This window comes from Bos indicus x Bos taurus, chromosome 1, assembly GCF_003369695.1.
Source record: "Bos indicus x Bos taurus breed Angus x Brahman F1 hybrid chromosome 1, Bos_hybrid_MaternalHap_v2.0, whole genome shotgun sequence".
In the NCBI taxonomy this organism is placed as follows: domain Eukaryota; kingdom Metazoa; phylum Chordata; class Mammalia; order Artiodactyla; family Bovidae; genus Bos; species Bos indicus x Bos taurus.
Genome location: NC_040076.1, coordinates 9,775,971 through 9,791,651, shown reverse-complemented (window position 1 = coordinate 9,791,651; position 15,681 = coordinate 9,775,971). Strand labels below are relative to the sequence as shown.

General features: G+C 40.5%; 1 long non-coding RNA gene across 1 annotated transcript; it reads right to left on the bottom strand.

Moving 5' to 3' along the window:
• Positions 1–6,627: 6,627 nt before the first annotated feature.
• Positions 6,628–13,732, bottom strand: LOC113898505. Its single transcript, XR_003512671.1, has 4 exons — positions 13,122–13,732; positions 11,964–12,039; positions 7,965–8,026; positions 6,628–7,027 (listed from the first exon to the last, which is right to left on the bottom strand). It is a non-coding gene; the product is annotated as an uncharacterized LOC113898505 (long non-coding RNA).
• Positions 13,733–15,681: the final 1,949 nt, after the last annotated feature.

The window sequence follows — 15,681 nt, the reverse complement described above, 5'->3', positions numbered from 1 at the left end:
GTATTCCACATTTCTAACAATAAATAAAAGTGACTGGGATTCCCTGGTGGCTCAGTGATAAAGAATCTGCCTGCCAATGCAAGAGACATGGGTTTGAGCCCTGATCTGGGAAGATTCCACATGCCACAGAACAACTAAGCCCATGTACCATGACTATTGAGCCGAAACTGCTGAGCCCACACGTTGCAACTCCTGAAACTCAAGTGCCCTAGAGCCCGTGCTGTTAACGAGAGAAGCTTTTGCAACGCAAAGCCCGGGCACTGCAACTAGAGAGCGGCTTCTGCTCACTGCAAATAGAGAAAAGCCCACGCAGTAATGAAGATCCAGTGTAGCCAAAAATAAAAGTTATTTTTTAAAGTGACTTCTTAATCAGAAAAGAAATATAAGTTATTAGGAGGGCTTCCCTCATGGTTCAGATGGTAAAGAATCTGCCTGCGATGCAGGGGACCTGGGTTCGATCCCTGAGTCGGGAAGGTCCCCTGGAGAAGGGAATGGCACCTAATTTTACCTGTGGAGCAATTAGGTCCATATTAAATATCCATTTCAGATTGTCACATTCAGATCTCTACCAAGTAAACACATCCCATTATAATAAATTGAGGAGTTATGGATCCTCCTGTGAACTGAAAGAAAATAATTGTTCTGCCACATCAGTTTATATGTGTAAACTTGATATGGGTATGTGAAATGGGCATCGACTTTAGATACTGCCTACTTTAATTGTGTCCTACATTTCTACCAGAGTATAAAAGACATTCCAGCGGGTCAATGGAATGATATCAACCACCACAATGGAAAAACTTTACAAAGCTTTGTTTTATTTCTCTGGAAACAATGGAGTCCTCCTGGCAGGCTTAAGGCAGAGGTAGAGACTTTCAAAGCAGGCCTAGGTACCTGCAGGAAGACTGTCAGGTATCATCATCCAATAATGTTGGTAAAAAAGTGTTCAGATCCTCACATGAAAGGAAGCTTCTAAGAACAAGATTCAAGTGAAATCCTCAGAGTGACAGCTCTTTTAACTTTAAATTATTTATGGGTTATCTACCTGCATTTGGGGTAGGTTGGTGTCAAGAGGGCTTCATTCACAAAAGAATAAAATTTTCTAATTTCAATGAGGGGAAGATGAACTAAAGGAGCAAGAAAATTATAGAGCAAATTATAGATCCAAAGGCTGAGAGAAATGCAGGACTTTGGGTTTTTCCACATGCCAAGAATAAGGGCACTGACGTGCTGAGAATTCATCCATGAAAAATTACTTGAGTTAAAATTACTTTCGCCTACAAACTCACAAAATGGAGGATCAGTATACTGCCAGCAGATAGAAAACACTGACTAATCACATATCTCAGACTAAAGCTGTTTCTGCTATACATTTTTGAGATCTGGCTTTATGTCTAATTAAGCAACTGAAATGATTTATAGACTTTATAACATTTATAACATTCACTTTAGATGTGCGATGTGAAGGCAATTCTGTCTTGCTAGACTTTACCTGTTTGAATAGGAATGTTAAGTCATCAGCGGTGAAACTCAGTTAAATCTCTAAAGATTCACTTGGGTTTGGATAAAGCTAAACAGATTGCATTACTAACACTGGGCAAGATTTTCAAGTTCTGCTAACCTTGTATTCAAAATCACTCCTCCGTAATCACTGGGACATCCTTGTTATTCCTCTTCATGTCAGCCAGGATCTGGCCTTGTAGCGCACGCCAAATGTCTTCAGTCCACTCCCACCCCAGACCCTCTCTCCCTGCTCTGAACCCAGAAACATCAGAGGCGAACTGGATGGTACTATTGGGACATGTCAAGCCCCTCGCTCTTACTGTTGGAGAGCTCTGTGTGAAAAGGTGACCAGGGCTGAGATATCCTAAAGGCACCTCTCTGGATGCTGGGCTAATTAATAATAGACTGTGGTGAGACAAGGATGGACTCGTGAGACCAGTGAGGATGCTGTTGCCTAATTCAGGCAAGAAAGATGATAGTTTATAGATGGATGCAGGGAAGGTGATAAAAAACGCTGAATTTCCAAATAAATTTGAAAAGTAGAGCAAACTGGATTTGCTGGCAGACTGAATAGGGTATGTGTGTGTGAACCAAAGAGAGAAGGCAAGGACCAAGGATGACTCCTAGCTGGAAGGACAAAGGGGCCATTGGTTGAGATGGGGAAAACTGTGGAAGGAGCAGCACGTTTGGAGGAAAGCTTAGCAATCAGTTTAGGACATGTTGAGTCTGAGGTGTCTGTTCAGTTCAGTTGAGTCTGAGGTTGAATTCACTTGAGTCTGAGGTGTCATGGTAAATAGATAGATGGCTTTATCAGTCTTGAGTTTAGAAGCAAGGTCTTACTGGGAGATAGCAATTTTGTAGATGTTAGTGTTGGATGGTCTTTAAATTTATTAAATGAGATGCGATCACCAAGGGATGAGTGTGGAGAGACAGGAGAGGGGGACCAAAGATGGGTCTGGAGACTCTAACACTAAGGAGAAATCAACAAAGGAGACAGAGAAGGAGTTGCCAGCACGACAGGGAGAAAAAAGATAAAAGAAGAGATGGTTTCCTGAAAACAAAATGAAGGAAGTGTTTCCAGTGGGAGAGAAGGCTCAACAGTGTCAGCTTCTGCTGATAAATCAAGTGCAATGAGGACTGAGACTTTACCACTGGCTTAAGTAACATGGAGGTAATTATTGTCTTTGGCCAGTCCAGATTTCCTAGGATAGTGGGGAAACAAGCTGATCATACTGAGTTTAATGAGAATGGGAATGGAAAGATATGCATTGGAAATAATTAGTATAGGTGTCTCTCAATAGTGCTTTGTATCAAAAGGCATCAAAAAGATCCCATTCTAAAAAATGTTTTGCTATAAAGATAAATAGAAAAATAGGGCAGTAACTGGAGATAGAGTCAAGAGAATTTTTTTTTTTTTAGCAAGAGGTAGAATAGAGTGTTTTAGGGAGATAAGAATGCTCTAGCAGAGGAAAAAAATCAAAGGTTCAAGAGAGAGAGAGAGAAAGAAGAAGAAATTGCTGGAGAAAAGTCTTTGAGGAGGCAAGGGTGGAGGAAGCTATTGATCATATTGAAAGGTTGTCCTTAGATACGTGTGTTGACCATTGAGTCATAGCAGTGATTTTCAAAACTTCCCATTAGAATCACTTAGAGGAGTTTTTACACCTTCTGCCGTCCATCTCTTATCCCCTAAAATTTAAAAACAGTTTCTGGGGGAGGACTTTTAAGCAAAATGTTTCCCAGATGGCTCTTAAGCTTTAGCATGTGCCAAAGTCACTCCAAGGACTTGGTAGAATACAGATTGCTAGGCTCCGCCTCCAGAGTTTCTGATTCAGTAGGTCTGAGTCCATCTGAGAATTTACAGTTCTAATATCCCAGGTGATACTGATGCTACTGCATTGGGGACCACTCTCTCAGGATCACTGATCATAGTAACAGGAGAAAATTATAGTGTGTGGGGGCCAATGAAGGTAGGTGGGTCAACTTGAGGAAGTTCTCATCTGATGATCTGAATACTCTTAGTGAAGTGAAAATAAAGCTTATTATTTGAGAGTGTGATGAAAGGTTGGAACGATGTCATCAAAGATTCCGGATAGAGGAAAGAAAGTGTTAGGTGCTTTAGTCATGTCCGACTCTTTGTGACCGCATGGACTGTAGCCCTCTGTCCATGGAATTCTCCAGGCAAGAATACCAGAGTAGGTTGCCATTTCCTTCTCCAGGGGATCTTCCCAACCCAGGGATCGAACCCCCATTTCCTGTATTGCTGGCAGCTTCTTTACCATCTGAATGACCAGGGAAGTCCAGGATAGAGGAGAAGGTATCTTATGGTCATTTAGTAAGTGACGGAGTAGGTGTTCCAAGGGAATGTAGCATAATTCGGGGGCAGGAACAGAGACCACTTGAAATCGGAAGCCATGAATTTAAAATGAGACCAACCAGCATGTCCTCCCCCCGCCCTGCATTTTACTCTTGCCCCATTTAGTTGCAGAGATCAAGTGTAGAGAAGGTAGAGAGATGAGCTTGACTAGGGTTCAAGTTTTGCAAAAGATGGGTTACAAAGTGATAGAGGAGCAGGAGATTGAGAGTGTTCACAGCGGAGGGTTTACAATGATTGACACGGTGTTTAAGTTTGGGTCAAAGGGGAAAGGAAGACCTGAGAAATGTGAGTGGAAAGGGGGCGGAGTTAAAGGAATGAAGTTTTTTTTTTTTTTTTATTGGAGCAGCAGGATAGTTGTTTGTTAGAGAATAGAATTTTTGAAATTGAGGTTAAGGAGGAGTTGCATTTATTCATTTTGACAGGACCTGTGTTATGACCAGGGGAGTCTGTGATTGAGCAATTGTTCAGATGAAGATTATGGCGGAGAGGCATTTCATGAGCGAAGAGTTGGGCTACTGGGAACATCATTAATATGAATAAAGATATCACTGGGACCAGGACTTCCCTGCTGGTCTAGTGGCTAAGACTACACACTCCTAAGGCTTGGGGGCCTGGGTTTGATCCCTGGTCAGGGGACTAGATCCTATATGCCGAAACTAAAGATCCCACATGCTGTAACTAAGACCAACTCAGACAAATGAGTAAATATTTAAAAAAAGAGAAATGGAGAGGGAAAGGCAGTGAGCTGGATGCTAAGGTTTTTGAGATACAAAAGGAATGCAAAGCTAGGTCTTTAGGAAGAATAGACTGGCATAGAAGTGAAAACCCAGGAAGACTTTTCCTAAGCTCCCTGCTCAGGGTATGAGGTGGGGGGAGAAAGTCACCACCTCTTGAGGGGATTTGAGGGGCAGCTTGCCCTTGGGGAGATCCAGTTATCTGTTGGACTAGAAAAGGCAGTCCTGGAGAAGGAAATGGCAACTCACTCCAGTGTTCTTGTCTGGAAAATCCCAGGGGTGGAGGAACCTGGTCAGCTACAGTCCATGGGGTGGCAAAGAGTCGGACACGACTGAGCGACTTCTCTTTCTTTCTTTCCCTTTCTTTAGGAAGGGCGGTAAAGCCCTAGAGGAGAGTTGAAGTGATTGGATGTTTTGACGATGTCTAGCTCAAGTCCCAGAAGGCACAGCAGAAGAGTTTCAGGACAGAGTCAGGGACTGGAACAGAGCCAGGGATATGACAAGATGGGGGTGGTTAGAGGCAATGAAGGTCACTTAGGAGTTAGAGCTTCTTGAGTTGACCCATATAATTAGCCCATAATTCAGGGCTCCTGAATCATGTATGAAGGCTAGGGAGGGGTGGTCTCACTCTGGAGCTCTGGAGACATGAGGCTGTCTCTCCTCCCCTGAGGATGGAGTCTTGAGTGCACAGTGAGGAGATGTTTGACCCAGAGCATACAGTCAAAATCATTCTAATTAAAGGAAATGATTTTGTGAATACTGCCCAACTCAGGGGGGAAAAAAATCTCTAATGATTACAGGGAGAATTAATATAACATTTTGGAAAGAGCTCAGTCCTTATTTCTGTTATATAAAACACAAGGGATAAAATAAGAATATGAGAAATTGCCCCCATCCATCACTCTTTCAGTTGGGTGATTTGGTTAATTTGTCCAGCTTTATCTAGCTTTCCCAAATTTTATTTTGATGTATCTTATCAAAATTGCCCACATAATTGCTTCAACTTTGTACCACATTTTATGAAAGTGGTCTTTAAGATTTCTTGGCAGAATCTTCATCTGCAGGCAAACTCAGTTATTTTGTTTTGGTATTTCTTTAACCCTTAATTTCTCTGTATTTGGTGGTGTCAAATTCAATCTAACTAGTATTTATTGAGTTTTGGTGTGCATGTGCATGGTTATATCCTCTGGGAAATTCAGAAGAACTCTCAGATGCTGGGTGGCTTTCAGTTCAGTTCAGTTGCTCAGTCGTGTCCAACTCTTTGTGACCCCATGGACTGCAGCACACCAGGCTTCCCTGTCCATCACCAACTCCTGGAGTTGGCTGGGTGGCTTAAATGAAACTAAATATTGCTTTACATTTCTCAGCAGTTTTTCCTGCTGAACATTTGCAGATATCAAAAGTGCATCCTGAACTCAAATTTATTTTACCATGACCAATAAGAAAATTAAAATTTATAGTTTAAGAAAAGGCCTGTGTATGTAGAAACTCCCAGCAACATGAAATTGTTTATAGGGCAGAAACTATTTTACAGTTATAACTAGAAAATCTGACTGTATGAAAGGGTTTCTCCTCTAGTTCCTACCACCGATCTCTGTTCTTGCAGTGGTACCCAACATTTTTGGCACCAGGGCCGGTTTCATGGAAGATAATTTTTCCATGGGCCTGGGTATGGTTTGGGGATGATTCAAGAGCATTACATTTATTATGCACTCTATTTCTATTACTAATTACATCAGCTCAACCTCAGATCATCAGGCATTAGATTGTGGAGGTTGGGGACCCCTGGTTTATTGCACGTACATGCATGCATAGTTGCTTCAGTCATGTCCAACTCTTTGCAACGCAATGGACAGTAGCTCGCCAGGCTCCTCTCTCCATGAGATTCTCCAGGCAAGAGTACTGAAGTGGTTTGCCATCCCCTCCTCCAGGAGATCTTCCTGACCAGGGGTCGAACCCACATCTCTTATGTCTCTTATATTGGCAGACAGTTCTTTACTACTGGCGCCCCCCTGAGCAACTCTTGGCAAATATTTCTACTATGTGTTGGCTACATTGCCATTACCTTCCATTCCCTCTCCCACTTACTTCATTCAGGAGTCACTGCTAGTATTCATGGAGATCACTAATACCGGCTGAGTTGTCAAGGTCTTAGCCCCATCTTCATCTCCATGTGATCAGCGTTTAGTCCTTACCTTGTTCTCTCACCTCTTTTGACTCAGTTGATCATTTTTTCCATCTTGATACATTTTCTTCTGCTGTTTTCCTGAATCCCACATTCTCCAGGTTTCCTGATTCTCCTTTGGCCATTCCTTGTCAGACTCCTCCTCTTTCAGGTCCATAAAATGTTGAGGATTCAGTCTTTGGCCCTCCTGTTTCCAATTGACACTCCTTTCTTAGTTGCTCTCATGCAATCCTGTGGTTTTAAAAATTGTCAATAGGATGGTGGTTCCTGAATCTTTATTTCTAGCTGTGAGTTCTCCCTGAACTCCAGACTCAAGTGTGGATCTATTTGACATCTCCATTTAGATGTCTAGTGGACATCTCAAACTTACCAATGCCCTTGAGGCTGGACCCTGATGTCTTCCTCTTTCCAGTTTTGCCCATTTCAGTGACAGATACCACCATTTACTCGGTTACTCAACACCAACTGTCACATTTCTTTTCCTTATACCCAGAACACTCTAGTAAATCCTTTGGCTCTACTTCCAAAATATGTCAAAAATTCAGCCATGCTTCATCATTATCAACCTTGTCCAAGCTTTCACCTGGACAGCCACCAAAAAGCCTTACAACTCATCTCCTACTCTTGTTCGCCTAGAGCCTAATTTGCATACAGAAAACAAAGCAAGCCAATCAGATTGTGCCCTTTCTTATTCCAGAACCCTCCAGAACACTCCAGAACACTCACATAACAGTGACTCTAAAATGCAAAGACAAAGGTCTACATTTCTTAGTCATTTTCTCTCACGTTCCCCCTTTCCATGAAAGCTGGCCACACTGGTCTCCTTGCTGTAACTCATCTCCTTGCTTTAATATACTAAATATGTTTCTATCACATTTTTGCCTTTGCTGTTTCCTTTGACTAAACAGCTTTCTCCCAAGATATACACAGCCTTGCTTTTATTTTATTCAGGTCTCTGTACAAATGTCATCTATTCAGAAAGGACTTTCTGGACCGTCTTATTTGAATAGCAGTACCCTCCCACAAATCGCCCCCCACCCACCACCCCAGCACACCACATTCTCCCTGTCTTTCTACTACACTCATTGTTCTTCTTGAACTCTGTACTACTTGATGTTATGTTATATATTTATTTATTTTTGTTTCTTCCAATGGCATGTAAACTTACCAGAGTCAGGGATCTTATTTTATTCCTCTGCTGTGTCTGAGGCATTTAGAACACTTTGAAACCTGGAAAAATTAAATTACTGCTGGTAAGGTAAGCCAAAGTAGCAACTCCCTCCAGGAAGACTTTTGATAATGGTAGACATTTGACAGATGGCCTGGAGTTATCTTGTTCTAACAGTTGTTACTGTCTAAGTAACAATTTCTGATAAGGAAACAGAAAGAACATTTTGTATTTTTATGTTTTAAACCAAGTGGTAGAGAGACAGGCCCATAATAAGTGCTCAACAAATTTTTGTTGAATAAATGAATTAAGAAATGAAAGAATGAATACAAATATATCTGTGTGTGTGTGATATATGAATTACATACAGATCACATCTCAAATTACTAGATCTTCAGATAATTTATTTTGCAGTAACTATGCCTCTTTGGTTAAAAATATTATTTAATGAAGCAAAATAATTTCACTTTGCTTTAAGTAGTAAATGATTATGACATTCTTTCTCTATGTCTTCACTAGGTTTAAAGCAAAAAACTTTCTATCAGTCTAAGAAAAATGAGTGTATTTTAATTAACCAGTCCAGTAAAGAATCTGTCTGAAATGCAGAAGACTCACAGGAGACAGGGGTTCAATCCCTGGGTCAGGAAGATTCCCTGGAGGAGGAAATGGCAACCACTCCAGTATTCTTGCCTGGAAAATTTTGTGGACAGAGAAGCCTGGCAGACTACAGTCCATGGGGTCACAAAGAGTTCCACACAACTGGGCATACATGCATGTACATGTATGAACTCTTACAAATATACTTAAATTGTAGATGTAGAACCATTTAAGACAGAATTATCTGTGTTTTCCAAACCTTTACACATCAACTCCTCATGACAGAAATTTTGGGAAAAACTGCATATCCACAATAAAAACATAATAAGACAATTTATTGAATTTTGGAGTGAATTTTGTTTTTTTTTATTCTTGCATTTTTAACATACAAAGCAATTTAGTTCAGTTCAGTTGCTCAGTCGTGTCGACTCTTTGTGACCCCATGAACCACAGCACTCCAGGCCTCCCTGTTTACTCCTGGAGTTTACCCAAACTCATGTCCTTTGAGTCAATGATTCCATCCAACCATCTCATTCTCTGTCGTCCCTTCTCCTCCTGCCTTCAGTCTTTCCCAACATCAGGGTCTTTTCAAATGAGTCAGCTCTTCACATCAGGTGGCCAAAATATTGGAACTTCAGCTTCAGCATCAGTCCTTTCAATGACTGATCTCCTTTAGGATGGACTGGTTGGATCTCCTTGCAGTCCAAGGGACTCTCAACAGTCTTCTCCAACACCACAGTTCAAAAGCATCAATTCTTTAGCACTCAGCTTTCTTTATAGTCCAACTCTCACATCCATACATGACAACTGGAAAAACCACAGCCTTGACTAGACAGACCTTTGTTGACAAAGTAGTGTCTCCTTTTTAATATGCTGTCTAGGTTGGTCATAACTTTCCTTCCAAGGAGGAAGCCCCTTTTAATTTCATGGCTGCAATCACCGTCTGCAGTGATTTTGGAGCCCCCCAAAATAAAGTCAGCCACTGTTTCCCCATCTATTTTCCATGAACAAAGCAATTAGAGCTTTACTTTCTTGGACATGAAATTTTGTCCTCCCTTTCCTGTGGTAGCTGTGTTAGACTCTTCTTTCTCTGTTTTGCATTTCACACGGTAAATAGCAAGAACTGAGCGTAGACAGAGCCGGAGCTTGGAAAGCTTCTGAGTTGAGTTTCAGGAAATGTGGTTTCTAGTCTCTAGCTGTGTGATCTTGGGCACAGCACAAACCTCTCCATGTCTCCAAAAAAGAGGGTATTCTTTTTGACCTTTATGATAGTTTTTCACTTTATAAGTCTTTGGTTTATAAAGTTGATATCAATTTATTAGTGTGAGATTTCCTCCCATTGAAATAATATACTCTTCAACACTGAACTCCACTGATGAGACCAAAGTAACAAGTTTTAAAATCACTTGGAATCCTACATTTTTGCCACTCTGTATTCATATCCTTGTATTTAAAAAGTCAGTTCTTCATTAAGAACTCACTTGAATTATGTAAGGTATAAGCAACATTCAGTAGGAGCTGGTTAAGTTCTTGTATGAGGAAGAATGTGACAAGAGTTATCTATTTGCTGAGTTTAATATGCTGGGTTTAATATAGTTGGGGAAAATGCAGGACAAAATCAAGGTTCACCTTATACTGCACTATTGTATTCAGAGACAGAGGGTGATTTCTCTTCTCTAATATGCATTTTACATGTCAGATTTCCCCTGAGGATGCTCACAATGTGAAAACACAGGATACTGACTTCAGATAGCTGAGGTGCTTATCAAAGGAATGATTTCAGTGAGCCCAGACTTCTGCATCTTCCCATGTATAGAAAAGTGCTAAATTTCTTAGCCTGACATATCTGATCTTCTTTAATTAACAATAATCTTTTGATGTTCAGACTCTCTGCCTTTTGTTGCAAAACTCCTGTTCCCTTCGCCTCCTTGAAGCAGTCTCTCAGGGTTACATGAAATGCTGCCTCCCGGGTTTGAGGCCCTACAAATTCCCACTGAATAAAACATAACTCTCAATGACAACAACAAAAATTTTCATCGATGTCAAGCTTTTCTACAATTGACTTTATAGTATACGGCACACATTTTGAGTGCACAGTTCTATGACTTGTGACAAATGTACAAGCCATGTGCTGTGGATTAAATTGTGCCCCCTAAAAAGATATGTTGAAATTTTAACCCTAGTAGTCTTTCAGAATGTGACCTTATTTGAAGACAAGGTCTTTACAGAGGTAATAAGTTAAAATGAAGTCATTAAGGCAGCCCATAATCTAATATAATTGGTGACCTTATGAAACGGGGGGATTTGGTCCCATGCACGCAGGGAGAATGGCACGTGAAGTTTGCAGTGATGCCTCCACAGGCCAAGCAACTGCCCCAAAGTAGGATTTTCTATGGGATTTTCCATGCAAGAATACTGGTCAGTTCAGTTCAGTTCCTCAGTCATGTCTGACTCTTTGAGACCCCATGGACTGCAGCATGCCAGGCTTCCCTGTCCATCACCAACTCCCAGTGCTTGATCAAACTCACGTCCATTGAGTTGGTAATGCCATCCAACCATCTCATCCTCTGTCATCCCCTTCTCCTCCCACCTTCAACCTTTCCCAGCATCAGGGTCTTTTCAATGAGTCAGTTCTTCACATCAGGTGGCCAAAGTGTTGGAGTTTCAGCTTTAGCATCAGTCCTTCCAATGAATATTCAGGACTGATTTCCTTTTTAGATTGATTGGTTGGATCTCCTTGCAGCCCAAGGGACTCTCAGTAGTCTTCTCCAACACCACAGTTCAAAGACATCAATTCTTCAGTGCTCAGCTTTCTTTACAGTCCAACTCTCACATCCATACTGGATACTGGAATGGGTGGAGTAGGTTTCCATTTCCTTCTCCAGGGGATCTTGCAGGGGTCAAACCCGAGTCTCCTGCACTGCAGGTAGGTTCTTTACCACTGAGCCATCAGGGAAGCTCTTAGGTGGAAAGTTAAATCACTTCAAAAAAAGGACTCAGACCATCATCAAGGCATACAGGTACTGTATCCCTGCATCAAGGGAGCAGGTACTGCTCCCACATGGGAGTAGGAGAAGGGCATGGCAAATTGTCAAGGCTGTGGATGAGGGGTCAGATTACTGTAGCAGGATTTCCCACCAATACAAGAATAAGTTCTCAGTAGGCAAGCAGCTGGCCAAGGCTCTTCCAGGCGTATTAAATGGGGCCTGAGAAACAGAACCAAGACAATTCTCAATTACAGTTCGTTATAGAAGGTTTTCTTGGTTGGGTCTGAATCAGTAACTGGTTGGGACTGAATCTGACAATTGAAGAGACTGATTCTTGTAGGAGGAAGGAGCTGCAGAGGGGTTGGAAGAGAGGGACTAATATAGGTTGATCATGACATAGGGTGATCTGGCTTACCTGTGCGCGAGGGGATTCCTGGGACACGGGCCTCTGAGTTGCAAAACTGAGAGTCCTGTTTTAACTGCTGGTCATCCTATGAAAAAATGTGTTTGATAGTCTTGGTCAAATGCCTCCTCAAGTGTTGCTTAGGGTTAAATATGAAAAAAAAAATCCTTATGCAAAATGTTTAATGTAGTACTTTCTGAAATGTGGTAATTTTAAAAATAATTTTGGGAAGTAACTTTTTACTGACATATCTCATCATAGAATCTGAGTTTTAAAATTGAGATGGAAATTAGATGTCATTTAATTTTTCATTGTGTAAATGATAAAACTGAGAGCCAGAAAGACTTGAATAACTCAAGTTTGTATAGCTCCCAAAGGGCATGCAATTTTTTTGAGCCCAAATTCTTTGCTTGGCCTCATCAATTTTTTTCTGCATCACCTAAAGATTCTTCCCTTTTCCTCTTGTCAAGGGCCTTTAGAAAAAATCCAAAGGGCTCTCATTATGATCAAAATAACATTTTTTGCCTCTTTTTTTGTCTGTATGAAATGATGGATGTGAACTACATTTCTTGTGGACATCATTTCACAATATATGGAGGTCAAATCTTCATGCTATACACCTTAAACTTACACAGTGCTGTGTGTCAATTATATCACAATAAAATGGATTTTAAAAAGTGAGCTTTTATCACACGTAGGCTAGCGGTTCTTCTTTTAGTTAGATTTCTTCAACCTTCTTCACAAGTTTCTGATAAAATGTATCATAGAAATCTAAGGGTATCGGTGTAATGTTTCTTTGACAATTATTAATGTGGAGAACTAATGGCATGAATACCATTGCCACCACTTCTGTAGTAGAAGAGGATATGAGGCAGTGGTTTAATTCTAGTTTCTTAGGTGGGTTGAAAGGAAGAACACCATGAGTTCAAGAAATCCAGCAGTTCTTCTTGGCTCCTGGGTATCTCTTTAAAGTCGTACTGTAAATCTCTGAGACAGATACTTAGCTTTGGGGTCAGTCAATTTACTCTTTGCTACATGTTGTCATTTTGGTCACTGCCTGGGCTGTAAGTCATATTCAGGCCTTGCATTCCTGCAAGTAGGAAGAGAAATCGAATACTGCACATCCACCAAAGCTTCGACCCCATAAACTGTTACGAGAGAATTCCATACCTGCAGAGTGAGTGAAAATGACAAAGAACTCTTCAAACTTCAAAGTTGAAAAGAACAGATCGATTCCAACTGGAGGGTCAGTCTGACATTTTTCATTCCATGTATTGGCAGGTCCATCGTGTTGAACATGTTCAGAGTAGCTCCAGGGGGAATTGTCTGCTGCTGAGAAGCACAAGCAGAAGGATGTTTTGAACACGTTCATGGATAAGATGTGTGTATACTTTAAAAATGCTTCAGGTGAGTTTGGGAGAAAAAACAGTCCAGATTCTTCACTCCTTAAAATGGACACTAGTGGACTAGCCTTGAAATAGCCCTTTGGTATTTAATCTGGCCCTGTTCAACGTTGGATTGAGAATAAGTTAGATCTGGGTTCAAGTTGAAAATATAGATTCGTATTTTGGCACTCAAACCAGTGAAGTTATTAAATGATGGGTTAAATAATTAAATACCATCACCAAGGATTCTGTTTTTGTTTACATGTTATCATTGATTTAATTTGGGTTGAACTGGTTGATTTCTTTGCCCAAACAATGCCTTGACTACTTTGGAATTTAAAAATATATATTATTTTTTTATAAAAAACAAAAACAAAAAAATCAGTTACTGTTCCCAGGAAAACTGTGGATGTTTTGAGTGGTAAAGAAAGAAAACATTTGTTACAGGGTCCAGAAGCTACATATGTGGGACTAAAAATGTCTTCTTCCATAATAACCTCAGTTACAGGAAGGGAAATTGATGTTTCAAAATTGAATGGTTCATCTTCAAAATTCTAGGGAAGTTTTTCTGAATTACCCCAGAAGCTAATCTTAATATTAAAAATCTCTGGGGAGTTCTAAAATATCCCTTGATGATGAATAGATAATCTCTCATGAGAAGTTTTCTCTATTTAATTTGGTTAATGTCACCTCTATCAAGCCCCAAGTTCACTGTTATATAAGTAGTAATAACCAGAGTTTCAGGCTTCAGTAAATATAAGGCCTATTAAATATAAACTAAGTGAAGTTCATTGCTTTTGCTACTTAATAAGTATTTAGCTTAAAATAGTCACCTTATTTTTTTCTCTAGTATAAAACCTAGCATGTATTGTTAAAGACAATTAAAAGTTAGTTTCATGAGAAGATCAAATTTAGATGGTTAATATGCCCACACTGGAACTGGGAGATTGCTTTCTCAGAAGGAGTAAAAGTTTTTCTCTGTAATATATTGTTTTCAATAAAGAATCAGTCGCTGTATTAACTATTCCAATATTCATTACAAAGGAAAGCATAATAAAACATATCTTGTCAGATTAAGAAGCTCCTGAATCAACCTTTGGAAGACAAAGTGGAGCTTCTGAATAAACAGATTATTATTATGTAGTGCAATGCTAGCAGGCAACCTTAATTATACTTTCTCCTAACATGTGATAGTAATTCCCATGAATTATTGTGAGTAAACATTGGGATGGCAACCAACAGAATAATTTTTAAAGTAGTCACATTGCATAGTAGTTCCTTTGCTTTGCTGTTATGCTTAAAAATACCTAGTTTTATCATTTTCCTTAGTTTGATCCAACTCATATTTGATTTTGTAATCTTATCAAGAATAAATCCCTATGTAGTCAATGAAGCACAGAAAGAAAGTAGGGAGAACACAGCTCATAGATATTCCCTGTGCAAATGAGAAGCACCGTTTCTGCATAGACAGAATAGAGATTGAGGACCTGTATGTATTTTCTTGTGCTGTCATACTGTGGGAGGAAGGCAAGCCAAATCCATCTTCTAGCCTCAGTTTTCCCATGTGTGAAAATGGAAGAATTGGAGTTAGCAAGATTATCTAAAGTAACATAAAATACTATAAGTGAGACAGGCTGGGACCTGGGACGCTTCACTGCAGTGCTGCAATGCTTGCATCTGGACAACAAAATACAGCAACAAAATACAGAGAAGCTGTATGGGAGTAAAAATAACAAGCATAGTTGGGGCAGATTCTGGACCAGAAGATAATAAAAAAAAAATCCAGCTGCCATTTCTGAAGAGCCAGGAACAAAAACTGAATATAGGAGCAAAAGCAGGGTGCTGTGCTTGACCCCTGCACTCAGTACCACAAAGGTGTGGGCAAGCACCTAAACCACCCCTCCAGCCTGATCTTCTGGATACACCCCTCTCCTCACCTCACATAAGAAACACCAAGAGGGGAAGTAGTCAGGTACCCATGTGAGAGTTAGACCGTAAAGAAGGCTGAGTGCCGAAGACGTGGTGCTTTCAAACTGTGGTGCTGGAGAAGACTCTTGAGAGTCCCCTGGACTGCAAGGAGATCCAACCAGTCCATCCTTAAGGAAATCAACCCTGAATATTCATTGGAAGGACTGATGCTGAAGCTGAATCTCCAATACTTTGGCCACCTGATACGGAGAGCTGACTCATTGGGAAAGACCCTGATGCTGGAAAGATTGACAGCAAAAGAATAGGGAGACAGAGGATGAGATGATTAGATAGCATCACCGACTCAGTGGACATGAATTTGAGCAATCTCTGGGAGACAGGGAAGACAGGGAAGCCAGGGAAGCCTTGAGTGCTGC